We start from the raw sequence: 18,410 nt of genomic DNA, 5'->3' as shown, positions 1-18,410 counted from the left end.
AATAATGTAAATATTCTAAATATATATATTCATTTTTTGTTTTGAACATGTTTATGGTAGTGTAATGGTCCACTCTTTGGTAAGAGTATTGTATCAGGTTGTCTAGTTACTTTGTGAACATGATTATATCTCTAATGTTTACACATCACAATTAAGCACTAGAACTAGAAATTAGAAAAAAGAAAAAGAAAAAAGAAGCATAAATACTACTTTTTCAATTAAAAAAAGAAAAAGAAAAAGAAGCCATTGGAGCTTCTATTTGCTCAAATTACTTCAATATATGGTTTTAATATTAAAAACTATAGTAAGAGTGCTCAAAATCTATTGTAAAATGACTTAGGAGAATTTTTGGCATGAGAGAAGTGAAAAAATGAGAAGAAAATTTGATTTAAATAGAAACAAAAAAGTGGCCGTTTTTCGACCAGTAAGGGAGAAACGGTCGTTATGCCCTATAATGGCCTATATAGTCCTAAAAAACCAACTGCCCCATTTCACTCCCGTATCATTTAACGGTCATGGCCGTTGCTTATACGTATCGGCCTTTACAGGCGAATCGTAACAGATACGGAACACCTTGCCCACATGATAGATGACACAGATCAAAGGTGGGAGGACCCACATAATGGATGGTGGATATTGAAGGTGGGACCACATGATAGAAGGTTAACATCAAAGGTGGCCTCACATGATGAATGGTCCATATTGAAGGTTGGGCCCCACATGATGGATGATCCATAGCAAAGGTGGGACCCACATGATGGATGGTGAGCATCAAAGGTGGATCCCACATGATGGACTATCCACATCAAGTGGGTCCCACATGATGGACGGTCCTTAGCAAAGGTGGGTCCCACATGATGAATGGTGGACATCAAAGGTGGGCCTACATGATGAACGACCCGTATTGAAGGTGCCCCCACATTATGAGTGGTCCACATCAAGGTAAGCCCACATAATACTCGGTTCACATCCAACGTGTCCCACATGATGGATGATCCACATCAAAGTGTGGCCTAGCATGATGGACCATCCACATTAAGTGGGCCCCACTTGATGGATGGTCAACATCAAAGGTGGGATCCACATGATGGATGATGGACATCAAAGGTGGGCCCACATGATGGATGGTTGACATCAAAGGTGGGATAACATGATGAATGACCCATATTGAAGGTGGGGCCCTACATAATGAATGGTCCAGATCAAGGTGGCCCACATAATGGATAGAGTGGGCCTCACATGATGGATAACCCACATCAAAGAGTGGCCCCCTGTGATGGATTGTCCACATCAAGTGGGCCACCCTAATGGACGTTCCACATCCAAGATCTTGCATGATGGATGGCCCATATCCAAAGTTGCCTAACATGATGGATAATCCACATAAACGGTGCGCCGCACATGACGGATGGTAGCCATCAAAAGTGGGGCCCACTTGATGGACAACTTACTTTGAAGCAGTGTTTCAAATAGCGCCCGTAGCGTAGCGGTAGCGTACGCTACGTAGCGTAGCGTGGCTGTAGCGCTACGTAGCGTCCCAAATAGCGTAAATCCCCTGTAGCGTACGCTACGGGGGTCGTAGCGTACGCTACAGCTATGTAGCGCGTAGTGTCCGTAGCGTAAGCTACAATGTATTTTTTTACTGTTTTATTTTTTTATCCTTTTTTTCACGTTTTCTTTGTTTCTAATGTTGAAGAATGTAACATTTGCATTCTACTTGATACTTTTAATCTATGGGATTTTTATTTCTTTTCATAATTGTGACTTGTGGTTTCAATTAGACATTATTAATTAAAGTGGTTAGCTTAGAAAATTGTTGATGTGATAATTATGTAATTTGGCTTATATATGTGGATTGGCTTTTGATAAATGATAACTAATAACTTTTTTGAACATGCTTATAATTTATAAAATGAATCATCTTTTAGGCATTTTTACATTTTTTTTTCTTTTTTTTTTTCACTATTTATTATATTTGTCCTATTTTTAAATTTAAAAAATAGAAGTATTGTGTAGCTTACGCTACACGCTACGTATTTACGCTACACGCTATAGAGGGCTAAGCGCTACGCATCACGCTACCGCTATTTAAAACACTGCTTTGAAGGTGGGGTCCACATGATGGATACATCAAATGTGGATTCCACATCATGAGTAGTGGACATTGAGGGTCCCACATAAAGGAGAATTATCATTGATATTGATAGTGGGCCCCACATGATGGATGACCTACATCAAGGTGGGTCCCATATAATGGACGGTCCACGTCAAAGGTCAACCAAAACAACCATTTGGATTGCTCTTATAATGAAGTTGTTGTAATCTTTAAAAATGATGTCAACTACCCCTAAAAAAAGCTTTTATTTCAACGTTTTACTAAACATGCTTATTTCAAATAAAAGCCTTTCATGGTTTTGAAATTGCGAACGAGCTTATTTAAAACAAGAGTTAGAATAAAAAGAGCTTATTAGAGTAGCTCTTATTAGATTAGAGTACAGATACCAAATGAGCCCTTAGTATGTTTCACATCATAGTTATAACTTATAAGATCACAACTATTGAACAACTCATCATAGTTTTCAAGTCCAATCACTTGAAAAATGTCCATCACTATCCCTAACCTAATTAGGATTTAAAGCAATTTATTAATTAACCCTAGAATTCTAGAGAATTGGGGGAAAGAACCCTAGACTTCTTAGGTTTACAGGAAATTGTGCATAATCTCCATGTTCAGGTGAATTCGGCATAGCATCCGTATATTTATTGTCCACAAATCTTGCACTTAGGGATTTTATAAAAATTTCTCTATTCTAACATGGATTCCAACATGATCGGGTAGGTTTAGTGCATGCTTAACAGTTAAAATTGGATTAATTTATGAATGAATGGGTGACTTTGTATGCATGAGTGGTGAGAATGAACATATAGACACACATAATTATATAATTAATCAATCTGCTACATAGATCAATGGTTAACAATAGACAGGTCTAACATGCATATCAATAGTCACACCTAGCACAATTTGATAGATGCATAGCCGATCATGTATATACATTGATGAATGGATAGATCTATGCATGTGCGCTTGGATGAATGCAAGTGCACGTTTATGCATGTAAATGAATGCATACAAAAATCTTAGGTCATTACATTCTACCCCATTTAAAAGAATTTTGTCCTCAAAATTCAAGCATGCTTACCATGTGAACAAAAGAGGATGCACTCTCTAATCTACGGTGTGTGTAAGTATCCACTATATTTCATGTGATTTAAGTTTGTGTGTGCACAAGTGTGTATGATTGCCTACAAGAATCTGGGTTATTATAGTTGATGACCTAGTTTGATACTTTGGTTTATGGACCTAGTTATTGTTGTCCGCTTGTTTGAGAAATGGATGTTCTAATCGTTTTCCTCCTGATATTACTGCTACTCTATACTTTAGTAAGCCTTAAATGTGTGATTCATGATGTGGATATGCTATAATTGGTTTTCTCCACTCTCCAAGGGAATTCTTCATCAGGGATCGGGTACTAAATACTATCCATAGCCCTCGGAGAGATACTGCACACATGTGGTTCAATTCCATTGATGACATATAAAATATAACTCTATTGATGCCTCTGATGATGTCTAATGAGTGGAAAGCATGAGTCCGTACAATATACCAACCTTCAACTAATGACATATCCTGATCTTCTTAGAGGAAGGGTGTCACCACCTATGATCTAGATAGCGCTGATGAGAGGACTGATTTTGATTGTATCACTCGATGATACATGTTGAATTACAAGTGTGCTGAAATCCTGTAATTGCAAGCATATATGGATGAACGATATGTTGATCTCACCCTGATTGTGAGCACCAGGAAGCAATGTTGATCACTTGATGTGATATGGGTACCATTTCTTCCTCTCACTGTCCTTATTTTCCACATATAAATGTTCATTGACATGGACTAACAAACTGTTAAACTGTTCTTTGGGCAGCAGATATGAAGGAAGGAGGAAAGTGAAGGCAAGGTCAAGCGCATATCGGTTAGGAGTGAGGAGGGGTACAGGCTACAAGTATAGTGAAGGGTAGTATTAATGGAGGATTGGTTTAGGGTTGTTGACTTGTATAATGTTTTATAATGTGTTAGTTTTTGAACCTTATACATTTTCTTGATAAATGACAGTTTGATTATTATTATGACTGGTTTTTATTATTATTGCTCTTGGTAATTGTTATTTCAATGCACTTTTCTTATATTATGTACATGTGTGTGTGATTCATGTAGTGGATTTGAGGTGATTGATTTTTCTCAACTCTTCAAGAGATTCTTGCGTTATGGATCATATTCTGGATTCCATCCATAAAGCTTGAAGAGATACCACAAATCCATCATTCAATTCCATTGATGCCTTTACTTGTATCATTTGGTGATATATGTTGAATCCCAAATGTGTTGGCATCCCACAACCGTGTGTATATGTGAATGAATGGCATGTTGATCTTATACTGATTGTAAGCACTGGGGAGAGATGTTGATCAGTTGATGTGATAAGGGTACATTACCAGGTTGGTCGCTTTTCCTACCATGATTGGTTGGATCTGAGGCTTTACTCAAATGAAACCAATTGAGAGTGTTACTTGGGAACACATGTTGAAAGGCAAGTCTTGCTTGCTCACATAGGTTCCCAAAATATATTGATGTACACATGGAAATACTGATAATGGTATGTCTTGGTTAGTGGGAGGAAAAACCACACACCTCAATAACCCTGACCTATGATGGAGGTTGTTCATGTTAGAACAAGCTCATGTTTCCACATGAGTGGATGAAGTGCTTCTCGCGATGACATGATGTGACTATAGCATACTTATGTCGCTTGCATGACGATAACGGTCGATCAAGCATGTGACATGCTGGGTAGTTCCATGACGATACAAGTGTGCTTATATGGCACAAGATTACTCCCTCATTTATCATGGAGTTCTTGGTTGAAATCCTGATCATAAAGGATAAAAAGGCAAGCATGTAAGACAATGATTGAACTAGGTATATGTAGCTGCGTTTCTTTGACAGTGAAAGTTACCTTCTAAGAGACTGTGTGAACTTTAACAAGATTAGTATGATTCCGTAATCTTCTTGGCTAAGGAGTTCTAGTTCGACATGTATGAGTGAGTCCACTACACCAAAAAAGCCATTTAGGAACGGGTAGTTCTTTGGTTCTAAAACAGATTAAAGCCGCGCCAAATGTGGAACTATTTTAAACCGTTTCAGAACCAACACAAATCCCTAATTCCAGCCCCAATCCCTAACCCCAGCTCCAATCCCCTCACTCCCGACCCTCCCGGCCCTCTTGCGCGATCTCTCCCTCTCTCCCGCTCCCCATTCCTAACCCTCCCTCTCGATATCTCTCCCTCACTCCGTCACTCCCTCCCTCTCGATATCTCTCCCTCACTCCGTCACTCCCTCCCTCTCGATCTCTCTCCCCATCTATCTCCCGCTCCCTCATAGATGATCTCCCTCCGTCTCGATCTCTTTCCCTCTCTCTATCGCTCCCTTCTTTCTTTCTCTCTCACTCTCTCTATTTCCCTCTCCCTCTCCCTTCAACAGAAACAACTTCATTGATCCGATCGAGCTTCTGAAGATTGGATTTCGCAGGTGTGGAGCAGCTGGAGTTCGGATATGGTCCGTACGCTTAGGGATCTCCATCCATAAGGTGCGCCCGCTTAGGTATTTTCCAGAAATTGATGCAAAATTGTCCAGAGATGATAAGTTTAGGTTCAGGTATGATGGTGCTGAGAATGGAGTTTCAGATGAAGGAATTATTTTGTCCTGATTCTCAGCATCAGGTACGTTTGGACGATGTTATGAACTATTGGCAGTGGGTCCCTGTGGAATCGAGGAAGCTCTGTGAGGAGTCAAAGAACTTCTTGGATTCGGAGTAGTTATCCCATGAGGAAGATGATGATCAACCTCATCACTTCCCTCCCTGTGCCATAGCTCCAAAATATCCATTTATCAGGTGGCTAGGAGTGGCTAGGATCATCAAAGCGGAGCTACATTTGAGCCTAGCAAAACCCCATGTGGGGTCCTCTAGGTGGAAAATCCAAACTGATGATCAGGCTATTTGATTGAAAGAAAATGGTTTCCTAGTGGTGATTTGCAACAGAAAATGTCCAGTGCAAGCTGTTGTACTTAAAATCACACCCTTTTGTTTTTCAATGCATATAATCTTTCCTTAATCTCATATAAATATGAAAAATGATGATTTATAAAATGAGTATTATCGGTTACAAATGAATAGAAGAAGAAGAAAAAAAAAATACATAAATGAATGAATCGAATTTGTAGATTTGTATTTTGGTTTCTCTCTCTAATTCTGCTGGGTGTTGCTGCTTTTGGGAGGAAAGCCTTGTGGAAATCACTCTGAATCGCTGCAGTAGTCATAGATCGTGTAATTCTTCTGCACCCATCTCAGCCTCTCTTCCCCTGTTGAATCTAACTCTTGGTTCAGCCATCCGTTGTCAGTAGATTGAGCCTTTGAATCACACGAAGACACGCCCGATGACCACACACATGCATTGGCGTTGAAATTTCTATAACCTTAGCTTGAATCTATTCTATTCCAAGGATTAGATGACAAGGTATCCAAATTTATAACCTTAGCTCCTAGTTGCTAGAAGGTTATCTTAACTTTGTAAAGAAATCAGAGCAGTCACTTGTATGGAGAATTTGTCTTTGACTATTCTTGGGTTGATGCTACTACAACTATGACGCTTAATATGCCTAATTTGAATTGTAGTCACTTGTAGTTCTAGTTTTCTTCATCAGATATTTGTACACCATATATGTGGCTTGAATTTGTACTTTCTCCATTTTCTTCTCTCTCTCTCTCTCTCTCTCTCTCTCTCTCTTCATATTGCTTCTTAAAGATTAGAGGAAGAGAAAGGGGTTTGAGGAGATTTTCTAGAAACTCGAGCGGAAGAGATAGATCCCTTTCTTGAATTCCTCTATTCTGAAGTTTTGTCGCTAAAAATCTTTGTTTTTTCCAGTTGAACTATGTTGGGATTTGTGCTGCGGAATCACACAGATCTAGATCTAGGATAGCAATACAATGACACCAAGCACACATAAGAGAACACAGATTTAACGTGAAAAACCCTTAAGGGAAAAAAACCATGGCACAAAGCGACAGATCTCCACTATGAAAATAGAAATTACAAAGAGAGAGGACTTACCCGATTCGAACAACCTCGAATCTCACCCTTGCTACACCCTTTGATTTCCCTAGAACCCCTTTAGAAAGCCTTAGAATTATTTCCCATACCCTAGAAAAGCCCTAAGAACACCTATTTATAGTTTAGGCAACTTCCCTTTCGCATCTCAGTTGCGAAAGGACTCAGATTTAAGGCATACCGCAACAATCTCCACCCTGTCTTCAATCTTCAACCGTGTAGCTTCTTGACCTCTTCTCTTATTTCTGCATCATATCATAACTTCTCTTGCACACTCCGTCTTCCTTTTACACCATCGTCAAGCCCAGAGAAGTTTTACAGACCTTGAACTTCTCTACAGGAACGATCTAGGAGAGCATGTCCATTGGATCAGAATCCACATGCCCAACCATCTTTGCTCCTATCTTCTTAAAAGGAAAGACGTAGTCTTCTTACCATCTCACCGCTACCCAATATTGCTTGCCGGGGTACTTGCTCACAACACTGCACTGACAGCCTGTGAAATAACCGGTCTAATCCAGACCATGGCATACACTACCAACCGCATTCGAATAAGGCTAATGAGATATCCTGCTTTTCCTCATCTGTTTTGGGACATGTCCTGAGGAAAACTTGAGGAGAGACATGCAGGGAACACTCTCCGGCTTTACCTGACCCATCACATCCTTGATCAATACCTACACACAAGGTATTTCTCCTGTGATTACCAAAGCCTACTTCTCCTTCAGTCTCAATGCCGAGAACCATCTTTGCAACCCCCTGATCCTTCATCTTGAATGTCCCCTTAACCGAGTCTTCAGTACATTGATTTCAGACATGTCATAATTGATGATCTACATGTCATCAATCCCTGACTCATCATGAAGGAATCAAACCACTGCGTAGACGACAGGTCGAACCACGACCTCCTGCAAAGTCTTTTCTCAGCCCCTTTAATTTCGAACTGCTCTGGTTGCTTCATGTAGATCTGCTCTTCACTTTTTCTTACAGAAGTGCAGACTCCACATCCATCCTTCCAACTCAAGATCACATTGGCCAACCAGCGCCAATCACGGATCAAATAAACACTTGTTATACCATCGGCGCGAATATATCTGAGAAGCCAATCGCTTCTCTCCGAGCATAACCCTTCGCTACCAACCTCGCCCTGTATCTATGTTATATCCTCCTGAAGATCCACCTGCATCCAACCACTCTCCGGCCCACTGGAAGCTCCACCCGCTCCCATATGTCGGTGTGGTACAACGAATCCATCATATCGCCCATAGTCACCTTTCACTTCTCAGCATCAGGCTCACCTAGAGCCATCTGAATAGAAGATAAATCCCCTGCGATATTGGAGTCATCCATGTACCTCGAAGATATCCTGCAATCATGCCGTGTGATTCTTCTCACAGGTGGCTGCTCCACCTGCTCTGTATTCCTGTCCACGCATCTCAGCCTTCTTACCCTGCCCGCTCATATGGCCATGCCCAACATGCCACACACATGCAGAGGTGGAATCCGCTACATCCACTGCAGCTCCACCTTTTGAAGTGCTCCTGATCAACCTGTACAAGTTACCGAGTCGTTGCGCTTTCATGATTACCTATGCCCCCTTAGATACCTTAAGAGCACTATCAATACCTATGTACTTGCATCATTTTGCCTCAAGTACACCAAGAGAAATCAGATTCTATTTCAAATCAAGAACATGTCTGACATCAGTCAAGGTACGCTCCACCCCATCAAACATCCTGATGCGCACCGTACCAACAGCCACAACATTACAGGCAAAGCCATTGCCCATAAACACCTGTCCACCATCGCACTCCCTGTAGCTGGCGAACCAACTCCGATGAGGAGTCATGTGAAAAGATGCCCCTGTGTCTAGCATCCACTCATCCTTACGATTATCGTATGGCCGCCTGATAGTAGACACAGACAAAACATTACCATCACATCCACTCAATCCATCTGACGTGGCAGCGTTGGCCTCCCTGTATGAAGCCTCAGAATCTTCTCTCTTCGATTTTGGATTTTCATAATCCTTCTTTACATGTCCTTCATTCCCACAATTCCAGCACTTTACTTTTCCTTTGCCCTTGCCCTTGGATTTGGATTTAGAATCTGAAGAACCTGTACCTTATTCAGAATTCCTACCCCTTATAAACAGTGCATCAGAAGATGTACCTATGTCACCGTTTATCTTTCTCATAGCCTTCCCTTGAAGGGCTGAGATAACGGTATCGACACTCAGGGTTTTATTCGTGCTGCACATAGTGTCCTTGAATGACTCATACGACGCCGAAAGAGAATTCAGCAACATACATGCCTGTTCTTCATCTTTCATCACTTCCTCCATATCTAACAATTTGCAAACTAATTTATTAAAGTTGCTGATGTGAGCCTCCAGATCTCCACCCTCTGCCATCTTGAAGTTATACCACTACTGCTTCAAGTGTAGACGATTTTTAGAAGATTTTTTCGCATAGACATCCTCTAACTTTGGCCATAACTTAGCCGCAGTTTTCTCCTTCATGACATTGTAGAGAACCTCATCTGTGAGACATAAACGGATCAATGATAAAGCTTTCTTATCAAGAGTATTCCAATCATCATCAGTCATAGTAGACTTTCGCTCCTCGAGAGCACCATCTTCGCCTTACTTGATTAAGGAACTCATCATCTTGATCTTCCATAACTCAAAATTATTTTTCCCTGAGTACTTCTCAATCTCATACCTAGTACTTCCCATTATTACTAATCCTGCAGCTTCAAATCTGTGCCCCAATGATTGCTCTGATACCCCTTGTTGGGATTTGTGCTGCAGAATCACACAGATCTAGATCTAAGATAGCAATACAATGACACCAAGCACACACAAGAGAACACAGATTTAACATGGAAAACCCTTACGAGCCACGGCACAAAGTGACAGATCTCCGCTATGAAAATAGAAATTACAAAGAGAGAGGACTTACCCGATTCGAACAACCTCGAATCTCATCCTTGCTACACCCTTTGATTTCCCTAGAATCCCTTTAGAAAGCCTTAAAATTATTTCTCATACCCTAGAAAAGCCCTAGGAACACTTATTTATAGTTTAGGCAATTTCCCTTTCGCATCCCAGTTGCGAAAGGACTCAGATTTAAGACATACCGCAACAAACTATAGGAGATTCAGGCAAAAAGAGGTCTTCATAACTCTGTATTTCCAGCTGTAAGTAGAGTTTGGAAATTTCTTTCTGTGGAAAATAGGATTTCCGCAATTTTAACTTTCGTGACCAGAGTTCTTTTGGTTCCTCGTTTTCCATTAGAAGTGTAGGAAGAGAAATTTCAAGGAAATTTAGAATTTTGTTTCTTTAGAGAAGCTTGAGGGTTTTGTGATTGATGTCTGAAATGGGAGCAAAATGGGATCGTTTGAGATCAATGACTATGATCGCTAAAAATCTTTATCCAAATGCAGACTTTTCTTTTGCTCCTGTGTATCTCTAAAAACAGGTTCTTGCAAGTGTAATGGCCCAAAAACTCGACATTTGTTTTGACACGGTACCCTATGACCCATCTTGCTAAACATTAGATCAGCTTTCTGTGCCATTTCCTCTTAAGAATGTCCACATGATGGGAAGCCTATGCAGTTTGTGTCAGCAGTTTATGGGCTGCCCAAACAGTTCCCATGGTTTTGGAAATGGGATGTATGCCCAAACATAACCTTTGCACAATCAAACCAGGAACTAGCAGCCTCCTCTCTTGCTATATCTCTAACTTCCCAGTAGCACTATTCTCACTCAATTTTCCAAGGTGAACAGAATTTGGTTGGCCCCATGTCAATACATATCAATATTACGTAGTTTGAAGACTTGCTGGGATGACCCAAATTCGCATCTGTTGAATTTTAAGCTGGTTTACGTTTGTCTTGTTCATTTCTTTTTCATCTCCATTCCCATTTTAGCTTTTGCGAAGTCCAATTATTGGTATTAGTTCAGCTCCATATATCATATCCCCAGTCGTGGTCCTTCAGTCATGGGATAAGAAGTGTAAATCTGTTGGTGCCCCTGTCATGAATATATTTGGGGCTGACATAGCCTGAGTTCTTGCTTATCTTTGTGCTTGCAGTTGGTTGATTTCGTTTTGGCCTTTTGGGCTTCTAAGAATTCTACTCCTTGCTTATCTAAACTATATAATTGTGCCATGCATTGTTTCTTATAAGTCCTATTGTTGTTATGGACTATGGAATAGTCACCGGGCTGCTGTAAGTTTGGTCATTTGTTTTGAAATTAAGAAAGATATAGTTTAAGTTGTTTGTTAACATGCTTAATCAGGTGAACGTCATGGGATGTACAAGCAACCTGGTAATGATGGGCAATGTTCAAAACTCGAAGTTGACTCAGAACTTGGTCTTTCAGTTTCTGAGTTCCACTTAATTGCGTCATTGAAGAACTGATGGAATTTTTATGAATTGCAAGATTCAAAAATCAACCTGTTCATTTCCTTTCTGGTAAGATTGGAGTTTTCACTTGGTACTTGGAACTCGATTGAACCTAGTTGACCTGAGATATTCTAGGTGAATCCATGAGTTTTTAAGCATTGCCTTCAGGACTGTACAAGTGGATAAATACTTTTTGAATATGAAGCACTTACGATTTCTAAGACATGCCTATCAGATCTAGCGAGCTTGGTTTAGCTATGAACAATTTCAACCTTGTTCCCAGAGTGCTATAAATCCTCATGTTTGCCTAGCAATTACCTTTTTGTGATATTAGCTAACACTTGCAACATAGAGCAAAAAATTGGTTAACAAATGAGAATGGGAATGGTTATGTTAGATTTCCTTTTGAATTTTCATTTGGCACTCTCCTAGAATGTCTGCAATGACACATTGCCCATTGCCATGGATTATATCCAGTTCCCCTCCATTTATTCCTTATGTGACTATGTCCCTGGAACATCGTAGATGTCCCACCTCATATGAGTTCCATGCCATTTGTCTCAAGTCTTGATCTTTGTTCCTGCAGGGATGCAGTTTACCCCAAACCAAAACAAAACCCAAATTCCACTCTAATTTGACTAAAAAATCATGCTAATCCCGGTAATTCAGCTTGAAAATGAGGACTATGGGAACCAGCCAGTTTTGGTTTGGGGCCCCACATACACATGTTATGGGTCTCTTCAGCTAGAGAGAACTATTTCCGCTAGCCAAAACGGAATTTTTTATTTGTTTATTGGGAAGCTCTCTAGGTAGTGGAAATACTTTTTCTGCCAGTTTCTCTGGCCTCTAGTACCCAATTGTTGCAATCTTTGGGACTATTTTGAAGTCCCTTAGATAAGCTTTCCAATGAGCCCTAGATCATACCAAAACCGAGGTCCGAGCACGAAGTTATGATCAAAACAGTTGAAGGGTCACATGAATTCTTTGTATTTTAATAGAATTTACTATATTGCCATTGAAAATTTCAGATCCCGAGCTCCTTTCCGTCCAAAATTCTAAATCAATTTCCACCAAAATCACCCTTAGGACTCTTAGTTAGCCACAACCAATCCTCTAAATCACAAAATATACCCCTCTCCTCTCTCTCTCTGAAAGGTGTATGCCTGTAACTACCTAGCCTAGGAAAATTCCAATCTATCCTGTCAAGCAATAAGATCTAGACATTTGACCTCATCTACAAATTCAGATTGTCTTGGAATCTTCCCTATAGCTAAAATTCCCTCCAAACTTCTTCAGATTACCATCTTACCTCCAAATAAACAGCTCCCTTTTAGTTCACTAACCATCTATGTACTAAGACAATCTTCCTTGTAACTAAGGTTCCCTCCGAACTTATTCAGATTTCCATCTTACCTCCAAATAAACAGCTCCCTTTGATGCCACTTACCAACCATCTACGAACTAAATATACTTTAGGGAGCCCCCTATATTCCTTCAAATTACCACCCAGCCATCCTAGATCCCTATAATAGACCCTCCCAACTCAGAAAGAAGGGTCCTTCCTCTTTGAATTCTAAAAATATAGCCTAGGAGATCTTCCCTCACAGCCCTTTTCATCACCCCTTAGAATTCTTGCAAGAACAAGGAGAATTAATAAAAAAATCAGAGAAAATGACAAGGCCTGGGGTTCTGGCCCTAGATCTAGTGGCGTTGGATTAATAAAAAGTCAGAGAAAATGACAAGGCCAGGGGTTTTGGTCCTAAATCTAGTGGCGTTGGAGATTTATAGCTTCAAGAGGGCAATGGAGTATGCCTTAGGCTTTCGACCTTGAGATACAACTTTGGTAACATCTCTCTAGCAAAATCTACTTTATCTCTAGATCTCACCATTCTCCAAGCAAAAAATAAAGAAATCGATGAAAGCAAGAAAAAGACCCTCCGAAGAAGATCAAAGATTGTTGGAATCAGAGCTCGAGAAGACAGCCCCACATCAACAAGCCTTTCTTTTTCTCTTCATTTCCTGCCATTGACACCTCTTTTCTATTAATTTTATTCTTTTCGGCAGTCATCCATCAATATCGCTGGATCCATATGCAAATATGTTTTGTCTTCTGTTGGCTGTTTCAGAAAACAGAACAACCATAATTGACAGGTGGATATTGTCTAGTTGGTATAACATGGCTGGAGTAAGAGATTGTTGTTGACACAGATTCTTAGAAAGATGCAAATTAAAGAAGACTAAGTATCCTTTGATAATTTATTTAAAGTAAAATAAAAGATTTTTCTTTTATTTCTTTCTTATCTGTCAGTACATTAGGTTTATTATTGGAAAAGCTTTATTTAAACTGGAGGATGCATTCTATCATGAAAAATTTCCAGGCAGAAGTGGCTATGAAGCAATTGGAGAACCTTAACCCCACCATTACGAAACAAGTTATGCCTTAGGTTGGGCAACTTTCTCCCCTGTATGTGGATTTAGCTAAGGGAAGAGAAGATTGCATTCCTAGACTAGAAGAAACTCGTCGACTGGTATGTAGAATCTCTAAACTCTATTTAATACATTCAAAATTTCCAAAAATTGGTTGTAGATCTGTTTTAGTTTGTTAAGATGCCATTTTTTCTACATTCAAATGCTTTAAAAAAGGGTTCAGTTTGATCTTATTGAGTTTTGAACAAGAAACTAGGGATGTGAGTCCTTCAAATAATGGTTTCAGAACATGAACATGCTAAAATCCATGTTCCTTGCAGCACACTGGTGAATGCCTATGTTGCATTGTCTAATTGATGAGAGAAGTGATTTGGTCCAATGTTTCTCAATGCAGTCTGACATTGTGAATCCCAGCTTAACTGCTGCACCGAATTTCAGTTTTGTCCATTGCCCCTTTTGATTAGGGGTTGTGCTGCACAAAATTTCAGTTTTGTACCTATTTATGTGAATTAATCTTTTCCCTATTCTCCTGCTTTGATTATATACTATTACATTGCCTTTTCTCATATTTGTGTAATGTCATTGTAACTGGTTCTGAGGCTTATATAGTGGCTAGGTCTTTAAGATTGAAAAAGGCTGGGGGTATGTTTTTTGTGGAGAATCATGCCAATGTCTTCTTCTTCTTCTTTTTTTTTTTTAAATACTTTTCCTGATCTTGAATGAGTGATTTCATTTACACATTAACCAGTCATGTTCAACTTTGCTTTGACGTTATTCGCAGGCTGCTTTGCAGGTATCCATGGAGAGATTGCAGTGTCAAAACATGAACACTGGTCCTTATTAGCACCTCTTCCTCTTGAAATGGTTATATCTGTTGGGCAGAAAGCTAAGGAAGAATCTTGGAACCAAGGCTAGTCATTGCATTTTTATGCATAGTGTCTTTTCACCTTCTCTGAGGGTTTAGAACCAAATTTTATTTCTATTCTGCGATTTCTTTCATGTATAGTGTGCCTTAGCTACAATTATGTTAACTTCTTCATAATTTTATCAATGAACAGGGAATGATGATCCTGAAAGGCAGAATAAACTTGTGTGGGATTTGTCTGATCTTACTGGGGAAGGCAATATCGAGAGCATGCTTTCAGTTGAAAACGGCTTAAGGGAACTTGCCTCTTTGAAGGTCTTTTATCTTCAATGTTTGACATTTTTACCCCCCTATAATTTTGTTTTTATTTGAATGTTAATATTTCTGTTTCCTTTTCTATATTGCTTATAATAACTAGATCTTTTTCTCTTATTTGGGATGCTATTTTCAAGGTTGAAGATGCTGTTGTGCTTGCAATGGCTTACCATCGATGCCCAAATTTGGTTCGACAATCAACCTTAGGTTGGTTTGTCATTTGCAAATGGCATATGTCTAAAAGTATATCTGTAGTTGAAATACTGTCACTCACCAACTTTTTGGACAGCACACGCTTACACCTATCCTATTATAGATGTTTTTTTTTTTTCATTCTTTGAATTGGTTTTGTAGATGTTTTAGCTATGGTGTTGATGTTCATGGTAGTGTTTGATGATTGATGTGGGTGAGTTCTTTTTCATTTTCTTTGCTGATTATTGATCCTCTTTCCTCTTCTTCATGTGTGTTTGGAATGGTTCTATGAATGGAACAGATCATCCTATACACCACACCATCAGGGGTTTTATATTGGTTATAGTTTAGTTAATTTTTGTTTCGAGTTGGAAATTTTTTTATTTACTTCTTTTCATTCTTTAAGCATTCCCAATCTGTCATTCTAATCTCCAGTTTTTGTGTGTTTTGCAGCTAGAAAGTATTTGTGAGAACACAATGGTCATGGACATCAAGCAAAACCAGCCTTCAAACTTTTCTCCTATCATTCGCTCACGGGAGTGGTCCAATATTGGGGGCCGTACATCTATGGAAGACATCAAGCAAAGCCAGCCTTCAAACTTTTCTCCTATCCATGTTGCACGTGTTACAGTTTATTGGCATGACATAGCTCTTGCTGTGAATACAGTGGTCCAAGCAAGGGATCTTTGGCAGGTAACCTTGTATATTCGTACATGCGTACATACATGTGGAATGATACGTTAGAGCTATGTGGGTCCCACTGTGATGTGTGTATGATGGGGATATCATGCGCATGCACGCCTCCCCCCTACGCACGTACCCAAGGAAAAGGAGGGCCCCACCGTCGATCTGCCTCGATAACGACATACAGGGAGGGCCTCCTAATTAGAAGACGGAGTTTTGGTTCAAGAGAGTGGGACCGGTAGTCAAGTAAAGCCCATCATGGGATCTCATGATTGTGGCCCACTAGTCGGATTAAATTCATACTTTAGGTTTTGCTTATTTATATTATTTAGAACATCATGAACGCTTTAGATTTTTTTTTATTGGTTTTTATTTTAATTTACTTCATCGCCAAGTAATAGGTTGTGCACATGAAGCGAGTTTTGGGGTATAGGGTTTTCTTATAAATAGGCACCCCTTGTAGTTCTTTTAATTCAATGAAAATTAATAAAAATTGCTACGTTTTCTTGCTCCTTTCTGAGTTATGAAAACCTAATTGGGTGTGAAGCCCTCCCTTCTTCAAAGGGCTAACTACCGTGGTGCGAAGCCACATCTATCCCGATTTGCCCCCACCTTCTTCCATCCATATTTCTCTTCTTCTACAAGCATTCCATCTGCAAATCCATCAATAGTTGCAGCTGTTTTTCTCTCTACAGCAGATTTTCAGAATCTGGCCCTGCAGGAGGGTTGAAATTTCGGCGGAGCACCACGCACAAACCGTACATTGGATCGAACTGAAATTTGGAGGTTTTGGAGTCCATCCCTGGCTGACCAAGGCCAAGGTGGCCTTTTTCTGAATAGTAGGCCCCACACACGTGCGGCTGTCATCACACATATACATCATGGGTGGGCCCCATCACATGTGCCACAAGAAAGACAAGATTTTTGGCTAAAAATTAATCTGGTCTTCCCAATAGGTGGGTGGTAGAAAATTTCACTCTAGTTTTCCACAGCAGTACATTCGTTTTCTAAACTGTGGCCCACCTGAATAGTGGACTGCCCATTCTCAACATGTGGGGCCCATGGTTCAAGACCATTGTTGTGAAAAATAGTAAATCTATTAGTGCATCTGTCATGAATATATTCTTGTGTCTGTTATGGGTTTTACTATTGTATCTGTTACGAGAATCTGTTTGTAGTTCCGCACAGCAAGTCGATAATATTCTAGGGACTCTTTCTAGCTCTCTGAAATTCATTGGTCCTTTGTTAAATGTCAGTGGATGAACTGGAGGGGTTGGCTACCAGTAGCCATTGCTTTGCCTTGGCAGACGATCAATGGACGCACATGGTTAAGAATTCATCATTTTTGTTTATTTAGTTCTTTCACTACTTTGGCATGTTCATTTATTCAGGACATTCTTTTCCTCATTTTGTTTTTCCTCGAGTAAAACCTTGCATGGATAGTCTTAGACCTTATTTACTGATCTCTTGTGAGTGTTATACTCTGATTAATGTATTATTTTATAATTAATTCATACATGCATACATATTTGTCATTTATGCGGTTGTTTATTTTTGGAGCATAGACTGCATCTTCTACGCTAGTTTGTGCTGAAAGTAGAAAACTAGGACCATATTGTGGCTTATTCTCACCAGGGAAGAAGCGTTAGAATTGGCTACCAATGTTCTAGTTTAGAATATCATATCTTTCATCTTTTTCTCATCTTCCTTGAGAGTTTGCTCCATGTTTTATTATACCCTATTATTTCATTATTTTGAAGTTCTTTTTGTTGTTTCTATTATCATGTACAGGTTTTTTGGTTTAAAACCGTTCCTAAATGAGAAAAAAAATACCGTTCCCAAAAATTAACCATCCCTCATTTTTGCAACGCCATACTTAGCCACGGTTGAAAACCGTTCCTAAATGGTTTAGGAACGCTTTTCAACCATTCCTAAAGAGGGATTTTGGTGTAGTGGTCCTTTAGAGTAGTCCTTGGAAACTAATGATTGGATACTACTATCATTAACCAAGAAGAGTTATGATCCATAGATTTTAGTACCTTGTATAGACCATGGCCATCAACCCTACTTAGAACTTCTGTGGCTAGAATAAATATAGCCCTAAGTTGAGTTTTATATTAGAGTTTTGAACTCAAGATCTCTAATTAAGAGAGAGGTCTTTGACCAACAAGTAAAGCACCACATAATTACATGTTCTTTCATTATTTATATTGGAGAATGTGGCATATGCAGCCCATGTGGAGGGAGGGAGGAAGGAAGAGAGAAATTGAGACTGTCATGTGGAACAAAC

At 39.6% G+C, this 18,410-nt stretch overlaps 2 protein-coding genes across 14 annotated transcripts in view; both read left to right on the top strand.

Annotated features, from left to right (window-relative positions):
- LOC131258043 (uncharacterized) overlaps positions 1-14,975 on the top strand; it is a 96,452-nt gene extending 81,477 nt beyond the window's left edge. For 2 of the 10 annotated variants that reach the window (XM_058259082.1, XM_058259081.1), the window contains one exon: positions 3,993-4,248. The gene's annotated coding sequence lies outside the window, so the exon portion shown is untranslated. Of the gene's footprint in view, positions 1-3,704; positions 3,900-3,989; positions 4,249-14,015; positions 14,166-14,845 lie in introns of those variants that run through there. The other 8 variants (XR_009177822.1, XM_058259089.1, XM_058259084.1 and 5 more) reach the window with 8 other exon arrangements.
- LOC131258042 (protein STRICTOSIDINE SYNTHASE-LIKE 10-like) overlaps positions 1-18,410 on the top strand; it is a 136,326-nt gene that overhangs the window by 39,266 nt on the left and 78,650 nt on the right. For 3 of the 4 annotated variants that reach the window (XR_009177816.1, XR_009177811.1, XR_009177804.1), the window contains exons 1-4: positions 15,121-15,244; positions 15,382-15,451; positions 15,599-15,650; positions 15,890-16,129. The exons of the other annotated variant lie outside the window; for it this stretch is intronic. The gene's annotated coding sequence lies outside the window, so the exon portion shown is untranslated. Of the gene's footprint in view, positions 1-15,120; positions 15,245-15,381; positions 15,452-15,598; positions 15,651-15,889; positions 16,130-18,410 lie in introns of those variants that run through there. 4 annotated transcript variants of the gene reach the window in all.

The sequence above is a fragment of the Magnolia sinica genome, chromosome 10 (assembly GCF_029962835.1).
Source record: "Magnolia sinica isolate HGM2019 chromosome 10, MsV1, whole genome shotgun sequence".
Lineage (NCBI taxonomy): Eukaryota > Viridiplantae > Streptophyta > Magnoliopsida > Magnoliales > Magnoliaceae > Magnolia > Magnolia sinica.
Note: the sequence above shows the minus strand (reverse complement) of the source record. Positions and strands in the feature narration are given on the sequence as shown.